This window comes from Rhipicephalus sanguineus, chromosome 8 (assembly GCF_013339695.2).
Source record: "Rhipicephalus sanguineus isolate Rsan-2018 chromosome 8, BIME_Rsan_1.4, whole genome shotgun sequence".
NCBI lineage: Eukaryota > Metazoa > Arthropoda > Arachnida > Ixodida > Ixodidae > Rhipicephalus > Rhipicephalus sanguineus.
Genome location: NC_051183.1, coordinates 46,961,039 through 46,981,669, shown reverse-complemented (window position 1 = coordinate 46,981,669; position 20,631 = coordinate 46,961,039). Strand labels below are relative to the sequence as shown.

Genomic DNA, 20,631 nt, shown 5'->3' with positions numbered 1-20,631 from the left:
CCTCGTGGAAGGGGGGGGGGTGCAGCTCAGTCCAAAGGAGCCCCGGAATAGCGACCCCCCTCCCCCCTCCCGATCCTCTTTAGCACTAGCTCCAGTATACGATACAAATTCCGCAATATTCATTCATACTGTTTAGCAGAGTGACAAGCCGAAGAATACACTAAAGGCATTGTTCAACCGAGAGAAGCTCGCGGGAAGGTGGAGGTTTGAGGATACGAGACGTCGTTGAACAGAGGATGTCGTGGGAGCCACCGTTTCGACAAGTGGACAAGCGTCTTCGTCAATGCAGCAACTGGTGCCTTGACGTAGACAAGTCCAGAAAGGGAAATTGATGCAAATAAGTTCTGCGTAATCCCGCAAGGTGGCGGATGTGTTAAGAAAGGGAAAATAGATAACCACCCGCTTTTAGAACGAAGCCGCAAGGAAATCCACACGGATTGCATTTCTCAGAAAAAAAGTTTCTTATTGCCGATAAAGTCCACATGTCGGAACGTTGGCTAAACACTGCTTGTGCTCAGCTGTAAACCTGATGGGTTCCCTTGTACTACCGGCGGTTCGCTTATTATATCAAGTTTCGTGTTAAACCAAGACAATACAAAACTCCTCCCCAGGAAGTTTGATTTAGCGACATAATCTTGCCTGCAACTTTATTAGTACGTTTTTTAATTTTTTGGCGGGGACACTCAAGGAACACGAAAACGTGTCTAAGGACACTGCGCTTGTAGACGAAGCGTGTCAAGATGTCAATGTCAGCAGGCACCGGTAACCCGTTACCAGCCAAACGCCGCTGCGTGTACCGGAACACGCAGCGGCGTGTTCCGGTACACGCACCGGTACACGTGCACCGCAAGGAGCCCATAACGAAATGCAAATACGGAACGACCCGCGGGTGTACAACATACACGAATTTTGGTATTTTTCGCAGTGTTGCTGAGCGCAGAGTATTGAGACACATATGTGTAAGAGACAACACAGAGACAAGCGCCTGGAGGCGTCTTGGCTTCTCCAAACATGTGTCTTATGATTCTCCGTTAATCACTGCAACGAAAACAAAAAAAAAAAACAATACAAACAAGGTCGCAACTCAACGCTTCCGAAGGACATATAGACCTACACCGGGCGACGCGCAACAATACGCTTTGTGATCCATTCTACGGAGACCTGACTCAAAGGAAACTCTGGGAGTCATGTGACACCTTTCTAGTTAGTCACGACGTAATGTAGACGTGAGTGACGGCGTGGTTAGTGCCGTGTTAGTCCGATGTGTACGCAGCACTACGATCCCCGCTTAGAGGCAACTGGCCACTATTTGCAAACGCGACGCAAGTTCCGGGCCTCGCCGGTGCACGTACACACGGAGAAGGTAAATTGGATGATGCATGAAAACAAAAATAAAATGGAGATGTACAAATGCCGTGAAAAAGTTGTCAGAAGGAAAAATTACAAGGAAGAAATTGACAGAACCGGTGTCCTGTCGATAACCGTACATTGCCAAAATAGAGGCATGAATAAAGAAAATCAAAGATAGAAAATCAAACAGGCTGGGCGGTTATTTTTTACAGCCTCGTTCCGAAGGGGATGCAACTAAGAATCATGATCAGTATCATGCCCTGTGGTGCATACGACCATCAGTGCCTACATATTGGGTGTCTTACGGCCGCTATCTGCGGCGTCTGCCAATATAAAGAGATAAACCTACAAATCGCACCGAATTCACATTTGGTGAAAATCATACGCGCGTGGTAAGCACGATGCGAAGCACAAATATTTAGGTTAACCACCTTAATTGTAAAGGTAACAATCACTGAACTACATTTTTCATCTTGTTTCATGCTTATTTTCTCTGGCATCGCCGCGGGTGAATTCGAATGCTTATTCATTCTGGTCGAAGTCTACGATGAATTCGCGCAAGCGTGTTCGAACGCTTGTTCATTCCGGTCGAAGTTTACAATCAATTTGCACAACCAAACTATTTAACGGCGCATTTACAGCGCCGTCCCGCTATAGTACAACAATTTACATAGCTGTCTAGTTTAAAGACACACAGCATTTAAAACAATCGAAAAAAGAAACAAGAAAACGCAACGTCACCTCGCTCAATTTTCCGCCCTCACGTCAACAACAAGCAATCGACGTTTGCGGAAGCATTAACGGCTGGATGAGGCGCCTGCACTTTTAACGTGAACTCCGACAGTGCACCTAGAACACGACCCCGACTACCGACATAACACTCTATATTACGCCTTGCAATGAGGCAACAGTGCTAGTGGCAGCATTGATACGCTGGCCGTTAGGAGATCATCAGAGTGACTCCGTCCGATACGGAAATCTCTTGCCGCATAGAAGAATGTCATTTGCGAACGCGTCACTAGCACGGCTCGGCCATTTCTCCTAACGAGCAGAGAGCCTAAAGAAATGGCGGAATCGATTGCTGCGCGTATAGGCGGGGAGCTGAACGTTCGACGGTATACGTAATGTTCTTTTTTCTTTATTGCACGGTTTCCAACTTTGCCAGTTCGTCATCTTGGTTCATTTGTCAAATTGCTGTGAGAAAAGAAACTGAACAAGAAATATTACTTTAAGGGAATTTCTGGACGTAGTATCATTTTGAAACCCCGAGTTCGCAGCCCGCATTCCTAAATACCGGAGGGGATCTGCCTTTCTAAAGGAGCTCTTCGTCGAATGTCGCTGAGAGCGCCGACGTCATTCGAAAATGAGGCGGCGCTTTTCGACGAGAAATTCGAATTGAGCTATGAGCCGAGAGACGTTGCTGAGTTCATAAGTAATCTTTTCAACGTAGAGAATGTATAAAGCACCAAGCGCATACGAAACAACGATAGACACATTTAGCGTGTCCGGTATTTTGATATAAGAAAGGGCATTAGCGGAATTCTGGGTTACCAGACGATGATAGCTACATCAATTGTTGAAGCTTCTCCTGAACAGAATTATGAGATTTTTTTTCCTTCGTGTGCTCAGGGAGCGCTGTAGCTGAAACCTATTTCACAAAGGTAACACGTTCGTGATTACGCCACTGCCAAAAATTTACGCCCGCAGCTTGCAATGTAGATGTTTTTTGAGCTCTGCGGCACCATATGGCGCTACCAGCCCGGTTACCACAGAGCTTTTGCCGCTATTTACGCGTTCGGTGATCCGGTATTCTGCTAACACCCAGAAGTATGCGCACGAAGTAGCACCCAGACAAGCTCTTTACTACGGTGCTCAAGAGAACGCAAGCAGGACGTGTTGTTTTGGACACGGGGCTTGGGGTGCGCCATACCTAAGACTCTCTAGAGAGTTTTATGTATTGAGCACTCAATGTTTGGGCAGCATAAGGACTGGGCGTATACAAACGAAAACAGAAAGGTGTGCAATAGAACACTAAAAGACTGCAAGAAAATGCAAGCAAAGTTCACAGCTTTGGGAACGTAAGGACACAGGTACGCTACTTCAAGATTTTCCTAAGGATTATTAAAGTTTCAGTTTGTCAACAAACTTCATGCAAGCGCATGATGTGAGGAGTGGGATGGCTGACGTCAGCCGTTGGCAGGAAGATCAACCAGACAACCACGGAGTTGCTTCCTCGGATTGCAAGTGAAGGCAAAAGCGCGAGACGTGGCGGACTATCCGGTATTTAAGATTAAAACTACCGGAAGTTGTAGCGAAGGCACTACTTTATACAAAAGAAGGCGAACTAGTCGCGATACTTTGGGTATGCAAAGAGACACGGGTGCAATATATTCCTAAATCCCACTGTTGCATCGAGGAAAACCCAAAGAACACGTGTGGCAATGTACGAGATGCCCTGAGCACACTTGAGGGAAGTGCGAAGCTGCAGGAATAGCGGAGACCATAACTCAAGCGGCGCGGGAAGTCGCGCAACGGACAGCGCTGTACTGCGCGCAAGACGGTGTATATATATCATTCCGGATGAGACGACGGAGCGTGACGGAGACGTATCTCGACAGGCCTGCAAACTCCCCGCGGACACGCCCTCAAACATCACCGTTGCTGCTCAAGGTCTCGACGCCGTACCACACTTCCTCAGGCACTTTCGTTCTCGAAAAGATGTTCGGATATTGCCCGTATTATTAAGGCGAAAGCCTTAGATGCCTAATCAAAAACGAAAAGTGGTCGTCGGCGTGAACACGAATGACTGAAGAAAAATCACGCGATGACGTCACCATGACGTCCCAAACGACTGACGTCATTTTGACGTCACGTGATGGCGACATGGCATCGTCACTTGGTTACAGGTGGTGCCATGGAGGAAGAAAAAGAGGAAAGAGCAATGCGATTAAAGCCCACTGTGTCGGCCCAACACGTGATCAAAACATGAGGGAGCGCGCGATAGGTTTTAGTACTCTCGGTTGAGTTCTGTTTTTGAACCACCTCCGTGAGCCGGTCGGACTGCGCCGAGCGAGCGCATGCACTTCAAATAAAAACTACCGGGCGCATACCACACACCGAAGTCTTGGCAAGTCTCGTTTATTGTGTGATCTCACCGCATAAGGCCACGTGTTTGGCCGACACTGCTGGCTTCAAAACGGATTGGCTTGCCAAGGCTGGCTACATGATGTAATGCTCCTTTTTTTTTTTCGCTTTCTCCATGGGTGGGGCGATACGTGAATTCAGCACTTGAGGCGCAAAAAGCTTGCAATGACTCAGATCCCGGAGGCACTGCAAAACCACGCTAAAGGTGCCAAAAGCTTTCCGAAGAGGGGGATCAGTATAATTGACTGAGAAGAAAAAGATTGCTTTCGCCTTCCAGTCATCATAGACGAACGCATAAGGGACCCTGTGAGTTTCACTGCGCCCCGACATCAGTCATTTCAATCGAACCGCCGTCACAGATCAATGCCTGTTCATAAGACATTGTAGCATTCTCTGATATGACCGCTCATTCGGATTAAAAAAATATATATTCTAATCACATGTAAGCTACTGCTTGTATAATGTCATTGACTATGAGAGTACGTCAAATTAAGTTGCGGTGAATTTGCCTAAGAGGAAATGTCGTCGCCATGTGTTCGGAATCAGGCAGGAACATGCAAGAACACGGTAGTCCAATTATGTTCCATCTTTTCCAGTGCCATATACGTTTTCGTTTCCTTCATTGCACGCCAAATATACAATGTTCGCTAAACGAACTCGATAATTTCTGCGAAGGAAAAATACGGGGAAGTGGTTTCGCGTACAAGGGACGGCTGCATGAAGCAGTGCTTTCCCTTTATGATTTATTTCTTTCTCCATGTACACGAACACTTGCCCTTTTCAAGAGAGCATCGCCACGCGTTTTCCCACCAGTACGAAGGATACACGCAAGCGTGCACCCAGTTCCTTTTCTGGACATTCGAAGGGCGGCCACGCGTAACCCCAAGAAAGGATCCACCGTTCCGCCGGTTGCTCCTCCTCACTCGGAGCGCGCGCGGCCATTTTGTTTCCAAGCCGCTTTTGTGTGCGACGCGTCGAGGCGAGACTACGCAAGTCGCTATATAGGAGAGACAGCATTTGTGTTGGAAGCGGCGTCGCGACGAATGACCACACCCTCGTCATACACTCGCAACAAAGCTGCGCGCAATGGCGCACGCCAGTGGGAGTCACTAGAAGGAGTAGAGTCGCACTGAAATAGGAGGCGTCGCCATTGTTATGCCGATGAGTTTCCTTATTTATCGTCGAGAGATGAAGAGAGCGCAAGTGAGGCGCGAACCCGTATTTATGCGGGACTAAGGAACCAAAAATACCCGAAGCCCAAGAGGAATGCATTGAATGACCACACGTACGAAAGGAATGGAAGTCCGGCCTTGTTGGGTGGGCAGCCATTTTTATTCAATAATTTTTGAAGTAAGGCTTTGTAGTTCCGCATCGAACCGTTGACCATACAGGAACTCTTCATGTAATATGTCATGCGTATTGACTGTTAACAAACATCTCCGTAGACAACTGAATTACTGAGAGGAAGAAAAACATCGCGAAGACGACAGACGAAGAGAATAGCCCACAATAGCGCTGACAAACAAGTGAGCGCAGATTATTGCGGCAAGAAAATATCAGAAGGCAAACACACGCGTCAGTGAGACATATAGTCACTTCTTGCAAAGGAGACTGTGTACTGCCATGTCTGTTCTTATATAAATCAAGTGCGCTCACTTGCTCGCCAGCGCTTGTGTTGTTATTCTCTTGTGTCCACTCTGTGACATGTACCGTAAGTAACATGCACCGACTGGCCCTTCAGCCAACCCTAGTGCGAGTTATCGGATACCAGTGCCAGGAAATGTCGGAACGCGGCGCACGTACCAACCTCGTAAGATGACGTCACGAAGCGCGTGGACACTGATGCGACACCACGTGACTACAGTCGCTTACAACCGAAGAATAAATACAATCTCCTCCCCTGGAACTGCGGCGCGCCTGTCATTCATCTATGCAAAAGAGACGTGATAGGTGGTCTCCAGTGTAACATGGGTAACTGCTCTAACTGACGTGTTAAGTGCCCAAAACCGGCAAACCTGCCCCACATATTGTGGGCATGCCACAAGGAGGTCAGAAGAGAGCAGTATCTGGGGTTCCACGTGCACACAACCACGACACAATTATGAGTCACATCGTAGTGGCGGGCTCCGGAAATTACGAACATACGGGAGTCTTTAACGTGCACTTAAATCCAAGTACAGGGCGCTCTAAGATTCCGCCTCCATCGAAAAGCGGCAACCACGGCAAAGGAGGTCAGAAGAGAGGCAGCTACTGAGCCGTTGGAGGTCATGTTGCTGAAAGATGCGACCCTGCTGTTCAAGTCAGAGCCATTGCACGAGCTGAGCAGGAAACCATCAAGGTCCAAGGACGACTCACAACGACGTCTCCGGCACTCTAAAATTCCTTCTTGCCAAATCTAAAGTAAATATAGGAGCGAGTAGATGGAAGCAACATGCGATAGAAGTTACATAAACAGGGATGACCGAGCCAGCTTACTCAACTTCTACTCCACTTCTTGTCAATGTCAAATAAAGTTTATACTCACCCACTGGCAACTGCGAAAACGGCAGAGGCAACGCTGCCAACGAGAACTGCCCTTGCAGTGACAAATGTCCAAACGATTGCGTTTATCGCTTATCGTGAAAACAAACAAGAAAACCAGCGCGAATACTGCACAAATAGGTCGCGAAACTGACAACAAAGCGTGAGTTGTGTTCGTTTCTTGTCCTCTGTCACTTAATCTCATTTTTTTCTTTTCTTTTTAAAGCGCTCAAACATATGTGCCAATCAGTGTAAGAGAACATCCTCCCTGGGCGGCCATGTTGCAGAAAAATTTGAGTTAAGGAAACGCTCATTTCTTGAACTAAAGAAGCCCGGCACTGCGTCGTTGGGGAAGGAGGAGCAGTAAAGGGCAAAAAGTATGAAATAACAGAGCGATAATGTTTAATGCGGGACGTACTCGGTTAAATTTCAAGTGATGCCGGGCAACCGCCTGTTAATTTAACGGAAATAGAGCTACAGCGACCTGGCGATCAGTGATGCAGTCGCTCATATCGAGAAACTGCGCCTCTGGTTTCCATTCTATAAGTCCATTATGTTGACCGCCGTATAAAAATGAAACCATTAAATGTTTCCCTGCTGACAACAGTGACATGTAACCTTTCCATGGTTCTAACATGGCGCAGAAAACCCTGGGCATTGAGTGTACAGACTGAAAGGTATTCCTGTGTTCTTCCTTCCATGACATTCTCCCGGTCCTACCTCTTTAGTACAGGCGAGTGTAATAATTTACTCGTGGTTGGATATGTCAACCAATTTTGCTCAGTTCGCTGCACTTGTCAAAACTGTCCATGCCACGACATTGACATTTCAACGACCGCTCTCTCATTAAGTCAGGGTAAGACTGAATCGCACAAACCACAAACACGCGTGCACCGAACCTGCAACTCGTCATTCAGACGGCAATGAGCAATGAATTTAGATCAACAATATCCATTTGACTCTGAACAAGACATAAGCACTGTCATAAAGGCTGTCACATCTTATTTCAATTGCTGATGCAGCGAAATTATTTGCTGTTCGGGAGTACATTACACAACGGAGAACCGATACTATAATGTTTCATTTGTTCCGCTATGCAATATGCACCAAATACAACGCGCTGCCGTGAAATTGAATAACGATGCCTCTACAAGACAAGGGATATTCCCCCCCCCCCCTACCTTTTTCCGGAGTGGTATTCACAGAGCCGAAGACGCCAGCCGCACAGCGTGTAGACTTAACGGGCGACGTCGGTAACGGCTACTAAGTGGCGCTCACGCAGAGCGCTCTCGTCGACGTATATGGCGTATGTATACACACACCGCAAGCGGCGCGCAGGGCATGACTTTTCGCTTCGGAAACGAAGCGCCGGAAACACCGCGCGCTGCCCCTCACCCTTTCTCCCACTCTCCTGCTCTGTCTCATCCCTGCTATGTTTTTTCATTTGTGTATTCGCCACTGTTTATCTTGTTTCGGTAGACGATCGTCCTTTTTTGTATGTTTGCTGTTTCCATTCCGTATTTATCTTGTTTTCTTTTCCTGCCTACTTCGGTGGTGGTGGCGCCGATGAACGGGAAAACAAGAAAGAGGGAGAGAAGGAAATCGTCGGCACGTGCTCGCCCCCGCTACGTACTATAACCGTCACGCATGGCGTAACATACGCGGCCGTGTACACAGTCTGCGAGAGAAAGTGTGTAGCCTATAGGTCGACCAAACGTTATTCACACACACACACACACACACACACACACACACACACACACACACACACACGCCCGCACACGCACACGCACACACAAAACGAAATCATCCCGCGGCCTAACTACCACATCCAGTACTCTCATACGACAAACGACGTAACATAGAGTCATATGAAATGATATACAGTCCCAAAAATGGGAACGGAGGACAAATGGGAATGGAGGATATGCGGATTGTGGGGCAGTGCAGTCGCCCAATCGGACCCGCTTTTTTTTTTTTTACCGGCCTCTTGACCTTAAACTTGCTCGTGCAACGCGATGAGTGCCAGAAACGGACGGCTGCACACATACATCCTCACATATATACACAGAGCTGGGCACTCAAAGTATAGCAACCCTTTTTTTGAAACTCCGCAGACCAAACAGATCACTCGAAGCGCCGAACATAAAAAAGAAAGTGGGGGGAGGGGGGGGGGGGAGGGGCGTGTTGCGATATACACAAAACGCAGCAGCGGTTGCGGAGACGAAGCCAGTAAAGCAATCAAGCGGGCAAAAAAGAATGCGTGCGGCCCAAGACTCGTAAAAATAAATGATCAAGCAGAGCGAGGGAAATCTGTTTACCCATGACAGCAACCGTTTAGGAAGCAGCGGAGACCCGGCCGTTTGAAAGATGGTGTTCGGCTGGCGCCGATAGCCTTTCCGACCCGCCTCAGTCAACTTGTCAGGCGACGTCACCGGCATCTTCATTTAGTGTATGCTTTCTCCGCTGTACAGTTACTTCCTTCCCTCGTGCGCATTTCAGCCGTCCTAGAAAACTAGCCAAGAATAGCCCGGTCACAATGGTTGCGCAGACTTCTTTGTCCGCAGGCCGGACAAAGCCAGCAGGCACATATAAAAGCGTGCTGCTTTGTGTGCGGAGATGTCTATGCTCTCTAAAAAAAAAAAAAAATCGGAATCAAAAGTAAAAGGGCAGAGTTACTCTTGAGAACTTTGTTTTGCTCTCGACAGAACGTCGAATGGAGTGAAATACCTTATTTACTCCGTAGCAAAAAGTGTGAAGCCTTGATACATAAGGGTTCAATGCTGGTTCTACTGCCGCAGCCAGAAGAGAGTAAATCGTTGCGAATACTCCGTCTATGGCGACAGGAGGCAGGCCCGGCGCTTTACGATGTATCACAAATGGTCAAGATCTGGCTCGGGAGTGACCAAGCACCCTGACGGAAAGTTGGAATAACGATATGGCCCCGATGCATGCCACTGGGTGTTTGAACCTGATTACCTGGGGTTCTTCAGCTTGCGTGAAAGAACGAAAGAAAAAATAAACGAGGCTAAGTGTTTAATATCAGGTATCCTACTCGGACCTCCTTTAAAAGTGGCACCCTGTCGGATGTACGCGAATGCCGTTGCTGGAAACCGTCGACGGGCTTAATCTAATAATCGGAAAGTTCAATAATTGAATTCCGTACAATCCATATTACTTTCTGTTTTGCCAAATGTAGAATTAAATTCATATTCCAAGTTAGGAATATTAACCATGTAATGCCCAATGTACCTCATACGTATCCTATGCGTATCTTATGTATCTTATGTGGATCTGCACATCTGTACGTATCTCTAATGCCCACTGCCTTAGATCTCAACACTAGTCTTGTGAAAAAGCCTAGACAAGCGTTTCACCTCCGACTCACTGCGTGCATACTTTGATGCTCGCACTTCACGCATCGCCTCGCCGACCTCGCGTTAGCGCGACGTCACTGGCAAGCTATATACCTCGTTACTATAAGGCCCCGAAAGGAAGCAACGAAAGAAAAATGCGGGAATCGACGAAAAGTAGGAGATACCTTGCCAACACTTCGTTCAACTTGTATTGGAACGTATCATGTGCGGTCGAGGGGCAATAGAAAATTACATATTTGTGGGCGCGTTCTCTTTCTGTTCCTTTTTCAGCCCCCAATGTGCTATTGCGTGCACTTATGGAATCGGCGGCGACATTACCCTCTTGGCAGCAAAACGTGTTGTACATTTTGCCACACCGAGCAAGAGTAGATACATTTTGTCTTGGCTCTGTGTTTATCGAAAATGAGAAAACGCCGTGGCGTCAACGGCCTCAGCTCAACGTACGGCCATGATCGCTAGCCGGCGGAAAACACTTGCCCTCCCATTCACGGCGACGCTTACAAGACTAAACGAACGCGAAATAAGGGTGACAGTTACACATAACAGTCAGAAGTCACCCAGCCTTGCTAAAGTGTCAATTCTAGAGAGCGTTTTCGCTGCAAAGAACGAAAGGTAGATAAAATTTCTATCCTGGGGCTTCGCGCGCCCGACCCACGATATGAAAAGGAAGCATATAGGAGGGAGGTGGGGGCCTCCGCTTTATTTTTTTACTACGTGCGGTTCGTCAACGTGAATCCTGGTGTAAGAACAGTGTTTTCTGCATTTCGCTTCTATCTAAATGTGGACGCCTTGGCTGGGAATCGAGCCGGCTCCCTCGAGATTAGCAATGCAACATTGTTTTCACTTAAGAAAACAATTCAGGAGCCCTTCCCATAGAGAAAAAAAAAGGGCGCAAGCGACGCTTGACATGCCTGGCCTACTACTTCTCTTTCTATCCTATATCATGTGCAATACTCCCCTCCCAACTTTTTCTCCCTCCATGCCGGGGCATTTCATCTCCACTCACGTGCATATAGCAGCACTGCACCTCAGTTGCTACATGGAACACCGACGGCCATGTGTTCATATAAGGGCCAGAATTTAATGTGGCAACGGGAAGTGACCAGTGACGTCGATAAAAGATCAGAATGTCATAGCAGTAGCGCTCAGGACGGCCAGCGCAAACGGAACACGGACGAAAAAAAAGAAGCGACGACACAGGCCGTCATGAGTTCCAACTCACCAAACTCGCTGCCATATATCAGTAACTGCTGACAGCCGACAAACCCATGACCGAGAGAGCATTACTTATTGGAAAACGGCGCATACAAATACGCGTGAGACCGGAGCCGCACTTAGGGCCGCATTTCTTCGTGGGGTTTACATTTATTTTTTATTTTCTTGCGGTCCCAGCTAGAAGGCCAACGACACTTTTGAGGCAACGCAATCTGCGCATGAAGAAAGGCAAGCGACGTGAAGAGCAGTAGCGCCATTGCCGTGTAATTTACCGCCGCCCAAGTTTCCATCAATCAAGCCGAACAATCTCAGGCCTGTACGAGTGATTTCTCTGTCTGCCTCTCTCTCTCTCTCTCTCTCCTCTCTCTCCTCCTCTCTCTCTCTCTCTCTCTCACACACACACACACACACACACACACACACACACACACACACACACACACACACACACACACACACACACACACACACACACACACACACACACACACACACACACACAGGCGAAAGAAAACGTACGGCACTTTTCTTGCGCGAAAGCGCACGACAAGCAAGACTGTGCAGCGAGCTGCCAAAAACCTCCATGCACCCTTCCACTACAGGCGGTCAGTCACGCGACACGAGAAAAACAACACCCTCATTAGCAAATCGTGGGAAACCGACCGTAGGGGATCACATTCATTACCGGCGCGGTAGCCAGAGATGCGAAGAAGGCTCCACTGGCCGCTTGTGTGCCTCAGCGAAATGGACATTGCTACAGGGTTCGAAGCGACGATCGAGCCTGTGCGGGGCGGATTGTCGAAGAAGATGCGAGGAAATCACTATCATCAAGGGTTCGGGGCGAGGGTGAGGGGGGTACATACACCGCTGGTGTGTAAGAAAAGCCAGATGGAAGAAACGAATCGAGACCTTCTTGGCCTTTGTCTCGAAGCTTTCACTTTCTCGTCTCGAATGCAATATACCATGCGAGAACATGGCCGATTAGTGTACGAGTGTACAACGGAGAAATGCAAACCACACGTGTACTTTTTCCGCTTGGAGTAGTTCCAAAACAAGTGTAAACTCTGGGGAAGTCAGTAAAGCTTTTGCTGGCGCTCGGTACCAAACATAATTCTACAGCAAAGCTATACAGCTAAGAAGTGGGAAAATGTGGCGGTCCGTGAGTCCGCGAGTGCGTAGGAACTACAATTAAGCAATACTAGCATACACTAACCTCGAGGGGTATCCACGCCAAATTTTTTCAGCACATACAGATAGGAATGGTACCCAATAAATCTGAGAGTGGACTGAATTCTCCCAAAAAAAGGGGATGCGTCATTCGCAGTAACGCCTGCCTACGCGCTCAGAATATCGTAAACGCGTCGCAATTCTCCAGAAATAGCTGTGCTCTCGCTACCAGGCAGTCATTCGGAAATGAGCCTATTCAAGCAATCGACGCTTGGAAACAAACAAATACGACAACGAAATCTTTCCCACGGCGCCATTCGGCGTCACGTGAGGAGCCTGTTGGCAAACCTCGCGGTGCTGACCATGAAAACACGCGAAACGGCTGTACCATTCCCCCAAAGTGTTTCATGCGACACAAACGACGCAATAACGCCGTTCTTTATATAATCCCTCTGGGAAAATTCGAGCCATCGAGGCGTTGTGTACAAACCCACGCAGCCCCGTGCTTCCCAAACGCGGGTTGTCAATGGACTAGCACCAAGTTCCGGGAGTGCATGTCACCTTTCAAGTCATTCGTATAAGATGGCGTGAAAACGCGTGTCCAATCTACACTGGCTACCAGCCCAGGAGCTGTCACTGAACGATAATAACGCGTGCGCAATTCACAACGACACACATACAGACGCTATAACACTTTGCCGATGGGTCGACAAAGAGCAGCACTCGCGTGCCCACAATACGTGTTAGTCGGCTTTAATGCGTGGGAACTTAGCCCGAGGGGATTATTGATTGGCTCTTTCCCTTCCGGGCAGGGCGGTAACGGCCGGGGAAGTGTTGTACGCTCTGTCTTTCACCGATTGTCTCAATCGTTGCAATGCACTCTTTTTCTACGGAAGGCAGGGTACCTCTCTGCCATTTGCGGATACAGGGAGCAATATACGGTATAAGAGGAAGCTGGAAGGTTGGATCTGCTATTTCCAGCCAGCAGCGCTGTCTTCCACCAGCCTTTAAACGAAAGCGCCAGAAGACAAGGAGGAAGTAAACAGCGTCGCGATTCTCAGCCGCCCCGCAATGCTTTCCCACTAGCACATTTCATTGCACTGTGAAAAGACAGCTATGACGGTGAATACGCTCCTTGCTAGAACGTCGCCGACTCGCAGGAAGGATATCTAAAGCGAAGAAGCTGAGATGTATTAGGGTACGCTACACTCTAAAAAAAAAGTGTGTTTTGACTCTTTTTATATATTGTAGCGGGGTTGCAGCTATGACTGTGGGGAGGTGTGCGAAGAAGAGGCAGACGACGTGTCGGTGTTCTGAGAATACACAACCGCCATCTTGACTGCTGGACTATTCCATATTGTAAATAAGTTAAATATATTCGTAACAATATGTAAGAGTCACATCTGCAGCACTCCCTTTAGAGAGGCAAGTTGACGCTCTTTATAAGAGTCGTGCATTAACTCTTTTGAAAAGTCGACTCTCCTAAAGAGGGTCAACGTGCCTCTCTAAAGGGAGTGCTACACATGACTCTCACATGTATAAAATGAGTCACAGTTCTTAGAGTGTAGAGTCCCCAACCCCACAGCTTGTTGAACGTGCCGTGAGTGAACCTGTCCATGTGGCGGCGCTATACCGGGCCCGAAGGCATTAGGCCGACTTAAAACAAAACGTTTTTTTGTTTTTGTTTTTATCTTTTTGGCGCAAAGGTCACCGCCCCGTTATAAAGGGGACGCTCATAGCATCTGTCCATCCATCCATGGCGGTATGAATTGGTATGTCCTGAAAAAGCTTTACTGGCGCAATTTCATGTTCGGACAGCAAGCTCGAAACGTGTGGTCAAGTTTACGAAAGACATCTTCAGGCAAGTATCGCTCTCTGAGGCGGTAAACAGAGGATACGAGGAAAACTGAATGGTATATATATTACACCGCTCTAGCCCTGCCTATGTACAATATATATAAGGTTAATTTTGTTTACAAACATGCAGGCCGACTGCAAGTCACCATTTCGTGGCCCACCTCCTGCAGACCGGAGGATACAGGCCCATAGTGTGAATGTCCATTCGCATAAAGCCAGCACACCAGACTGCTGTGGCAGAGAACCATTAGAGCATGCGACACCACACCCGGCATTCGCTTAGCGAAGGAAGCCATGGTACTACACGTTTGTGCCTCACGAACTTTTTATTCAAAGAAGTTTCAAAAGGAGGCAGCGATAGAGCGCTCGCAACCGTTTTTCGCGCGTGCATTTAAAGCGTTTCTGACGCTTAGCACTTTTCAAAAAGGCATCGAGGCGGCAGCAGGAAAGTGTTCGTTACAACGCGTACGCATAGCCAGTCATGAGGTGTACAATGACCTTTCATCCCAATAAGCTGAAGCTTTGCCCGTTTCATGCAGCAGTCTAAGCCACTAACACCCGTAGTCTTTCATACGCACCAAGGTACGCGAGAATTCTTTTCTATATGTATTTTGTTGCGATTAATTTTTTTGCTTCTTTATTTGTTTCGCAGCTTGGCATTCATGTCCTCTTCAGCAACTCAGAACACACCCTTTCAGTTATACGAAAACAGCAGTTTTTCTGGCCTGCAGCTGAAGCTGGAGACGTCGCTTTCAAGATTAACTCGCTCATTTAAACGCCAGTTCTTGCCACAAGCGACAGTTCTCACCATGTAGAGGCACAGTTTGCCGACGCGCTGATGGCGCCAGGCCGCGTCAGAAAGCCGCCCAACCAAACTGCTGACTGAAAGACGAGCGCTTTTAGGTTAGGTGTGGTGACGACGTACTACCTGTACAGCTCCACTTGGCGTGGCAATAGACCTTTCCAACGGAGACAAGGAACGGAAAACCACCTTTCTGAACTTTTGCACGTATATACAAAAGCCGACCTCACAATTAACCTCGGCCGTGCGTTTTTTTTTTTTTTTTTGGGGGGGGGGGGGTCACTCATATTAACAGCCCATTATGGCGGCGTCCAGGGAGCCTTCGTTGACAAGGTGCATAGGAGTTGGTAACAGAGAGCGCTCAACGTGCTCAACTTGCGCTCTATGTCTTCAATGCGACAGATTTCCCGCACTCCCGTACTTTGATATTTCCGTACTTGAACATTTTGAATGTCCGTATTTAGTAATGCTCGACACTATATTAATTAATTGTGTTGCGAGGCAAATTAGAGAAAGTTGCCATGCCAACGTTAACGTAAAAAACTCGCGCGGTCCCTTATGCATTTGCCTAAGACGACTTGAAGCCGAAAGCCATCCTTTTCTGCTTCTTTTATTGCCATAGCAATTATATGGGCAGTCTCGGCTGAATTTTGCCGTCGCCGTCATGCACCGTATATATATATATATATATATATATATATATATATATATATATATATATATATATATATATATAAGCCCCAAAGAAAAATAATTCAGAAAAATGCCTGTGAAGCGCGGAATCAAACCAGGGACCTCTTGCTCCGCAGCGAGTGCTCACCACTACGCCACGAAACGCAGATCCTCCACGTAGCTAACGGCGAGCGTTATATACACACCCTTTACCGCTGGATGGAGACGGCAGGCGCTTATAAGCGTTTCTTCATTACCAGCGAGATGGCGCTAGGAGCGCGACAGGCGCATTTAAAAGTCGTCGGCGAGCTCGCTCGCTTCTTATATTTGCGTAGGCAGAACCTTGCCCTTCCGCTGTCTGCTCGCGCGGTTTTCTCGTGCGAGGGGAAGAGGGATGTTTGACGCTTTCACCGTGATGTCCGCGTTCATGTTACGGAGCGTACGAAAGTCACTCGAGCTCAAGGGACGCCGCTAAACCAACAAACAGAAGATGAGCGCGAACTATCAAGTGTCACAGCTCGACACTTGAAGCACGCTAGTTTCCTTCGCTGCTTCGGTCGCCTTTGTAACAGGAGCGCTGTTCAAACTGACAGTATCGATTGGCCAGCCTCACTTCGTATAGCATTAGTTTCTTGCTATCGCATTCATTGCTTCGCCCTTGCGGCGAAACTGACTTTTTTCTTCGCAGTCACTTGTCAGCCCCCCCTCCCTCTCCCCGAAAGCTTTCTGCACCTAACGTAATTTTGCACAGCCTCCGTGATCGCCTTTACCAAGCGACAATGTCGTGTGATGACGTCCTCACGTGTCGTCATGTAAGGACGGCCCAGATTGGGGCTATCTGTGGCGTCATGAGGACGCCACAGAGTGACGGCGTTGATGACGTCATGTTACACCGAGGTCACGTGACTTGAGGTGCGCCGTCAGCATACACATATGCACTTGAACGTCACGTGACATTTATTCGACCTTAGTTATCTTTTTTGCATCATTCGCGTTGACGCCCCCATCCCGCGATGTCTCGTCGAATCTCGCAATTCTTCAGTCGATGAGATACAGGGCTTTCGTCTTAATAAACGAGACAAAAGCGCCGCCTTCATCGTCGCCCATCGCTCCTTGGCAAAACATCAAGCACAACGCCAATGTGCTTGCGCAGAAATCACACTAACGAAGGGTTCTTACCGATTTCAGTATGCATACACACTGCCAGCTCCTTTTTACTGCTTCATTGCAAGACATGCGTATGTTATTCCGATTTTGCGTAGCACGTTGCACGAGTTCGTCGAAATACATCGCCACGTGTGCTTGCGTCATGCAGAAGCAATAACGACTGCAATGCAGATTCCTGCCTCCCATGCTGCACTTCGTTCCACCTCGCATTCCGACTGCAATGCACGAGTTTTTTTATTCTGATGAAACAAAGACCGTCTGCCAAGCTTAGCTCTTCAGATGCAACAGCAGCGCTGCTGGTCTTTACGACTGCTGGGGCAACTGGAATTAATTTAACACAGCATTTAATTAATTCGATCGCTTCTTTTTTACCCTGCATTGGCTCGGTTTCAAACGAGAACGTTTTGATGTGTCTCACGTGGTCGGTATTTCCAGGAAACGTACGCAACAAACAGCGTCAGTTGACCACTTATCGAAAAAAAAAGTTTATTCCCGCTATGCAGGGCTTTAAAATCCCGAGCGTGCAACGATTGCGGAACAAGACTTGAACTGTCGCCTTCACGGTTATAGCCGAAAGTAAAACTGCTTTGCAAGCATATCGTCGAAGCCCGGCTGCGCGGAAAGCAACACTACAAAAGTGTTAGATCACGCAGGGCCTTAGCAAGAACACCAGGAAAACTTGCGCGCGCGTGCCTTCAATCTGAGATGTTGCCCGCAGCAGAGTGTAATGCCGCATTCCTAACGTTTTACGAGTCGGAAATTGCAAGAGACGGACAGCGAAGGTCGACTTCCACAGCATCGTAAGGTCCAATTGGAAAGCAGAACCGAGAATGGGTTATACTCGCCACATAGCCTCTCTAGGTTAAATTCCTTATAAGGGCCAGATTTTTACGGCGGTGCTGTTAAGATTTTCGTCATGCCGAGCGGAGTCGACAAGAAGCAATAACCACCAGCTGCCGGCGCGCCCAATGGCTCGCTTCGCCCTCTTCACGTTTTTAGTCTTCATGCTAAGTCAAGCCAATCAAGCCAAGCTATGCTAAGATCAAGCTAATTAAGTCCAGTCATGATAATATCAAGCCAATTAAGTACATACTAATAAGGTATTGTTAATTAAGACCATGCTAATTAAGTCCGCACTAAATGATGTCATGTTAATTAAGACCTTGCTAATAAGCTAAGTCAGTCACAAGTTCAGCTGTTAGTCCAGCCTTGCACCACAAGTGCGAGCTCCTCACATTTTTTTCAAGCAAAGCTTGTTATGAGTTAGATTTTATTTTAAAGATTTTAGTGGCGGCGTTGATGTGCGCGAAAAGCCGGCGCCGGCGAGCGTAACAAAAATGTGACCCTCGAAGGCGCGCCGGTCACATTCGTATTGTATGAGCCATTTTCCAGTAACTGACGCTCCTGAGCTCGGTCGTGGGCTTGTCGACGCCCAGCCGTTCTTGATATGTGGCATGAAGAACCATATATGGTTCTTGATATATGGCAATGATTTATCGAGGTGACTTGTCATTTCACGATGCGGTATTTCATTGTCGCCTGGATATGAACGGATTACCGTCGTTGCTGCCTGCAGCAACTGAAGTGTTGCGCTGCTGAGGACGTGAATGAAGGCCCAATTCGCGGCATGGAGGAAGGAAAGAGTTAGGACGAAGCACTGCGAAATGCGAAACAAAGAAAGAAAGAAAGGTAGTAAGGTCAGGCACGCCCACGTCAAGCTTCGCTTGGCCGCCATTTTCCCGATAGGGGAAAGGCTCCTGAATTTTGTTTTCAGACTCTCGTTCATGTCCCGGATAAGGTGCTATCTATAAGCCAGGAAACTAGGCGATATAGCTCTAGTTTCCTGGCTACATCTGGCACTTGGCGCAGGACATGATTAAGAATACTTTTACGCGGCCTTAGCACCGTGGACTGATATATAGACATGCAAAAGTCGGTAAAGGCAGCTAAATAAACGCTCTCGTATTGAACAAAAAAGTAAAATAAAGCCTGGTTACTCGCAATAACGGTTTTCGCCGGGTTCGGCTCCTGCTGGAACCAGCAATAGACAACGTTTGCTTCGCTAGTACGCACAAATGTTTACGATAAAAATGCTGAGAGCGGAGGCAAAGCGAATAACCATGCGAAGTCAAGGTATCTTGCTGAGAAAGGAAAAAAAAGAAAAGCACGGCTAGGCAAGCGTATCCGATGCGCGCCACTCCCGTGCGATCCGTTTCCGGTAAAACCGTCACGGTTCGGTCGGTTTTGGAACATCCTTTCCATGAAAAAGAGAAATTGGTCGCGCCCAAACTTCCACTATATATACGCGCTTACCGGGTTTCCTATCCGCCCACGCCTCCTAAGAGAATATATATAAGCACACACTTCGGGCCTCTAGGGAAGGGTTAACGCATTCATCGCGCCACTGAGGTATACTGTGTACTAGGAGGGTACGGGGACCAGCAGTCCCAACAAGACGCGCGTCGCCGCGTTTTGCTTTACCGCAGTGCACTACTGTATCTTGATGATTTGGTAGCGCAACACAAAGGAAGAAAGAACATGCCGTATTTACTCGCATCTAGGCCAGCCCCGATTCTAAGCCGACCCCCGAAATTCGCAAGGCCAGCAAAAAAAAAAAAAACAAAAAACTTAATCATTGTACTCGAAACTAAGCCGACCCCCCAGCCCCACTTTCGCGCATCGTTTTTTCGAAAAACAAAAAAAAAAAAAAAACATCCGCTTAGATTCGAGTAAATACGGTACAAGGACAAGCGCGTGCTCTTTCTTCTTCGTCTCTGTTAGTGTTGCGCTACCGAATCATCAAAATGGTTCCATGCCAACTCGCCCAAGTGTCTACGCTTCTGCACTACTGCAATGCGAAGAAAGAAAGAAAGAAAGAAAGAAAGAAAGAAAGAAAGAAAGAAAGAAAGAAAGAAAGAAAGAAAGAAGAAAGAAAGGAATTGGTACCACCCTTGGACCCTCTATTTTATCGCTTTTAGCGTCGCAACCTTTTCTGTTCGTATAATCGGGGATTCCCGGACGCTTGTTTGTTGAACATCTACCTGTTTTGCATAGGACTCGGCGAGCTCGGGCAAACAAACGCGCCCGAACACGTACTACACAGCAAGCGCAAGTAAAGAGATGTGGTGCGTGGGAGCGGGAACGTGCACTCTGCAAAACCACCGGGAAAGAGATGAGAAAGCAAGTTTCTAATAAAAATACGGTCGGCGCGCAAACGCGGACACAAAGAGAATAGATCTGAACAACGCATACGCTTGCGGCGCCCCGACTTCTCTCTTGTGTCAGTGTTTGCACACCTCATGAATCACCGCATACTATATAGCTAAGCTTACTGCAGTTCTAACAACTTTCTCCCGCCAA

At 47.8% G+C, this 20,631-nt stretch overlaps 1 protein-coding gene across 3 annotated transcripts in view; it reads right to left on the bottom strand.

Moving 5' to 3' along the window:
* Nucleotides 1-20,631, bottom strand: part of LOC119401819 (uncharacterized) — a 215,171-nt gene that overhangs the window by 66,009 nt on the left and 128,531 nt on the right. The window lies entirely within an intron of this gene.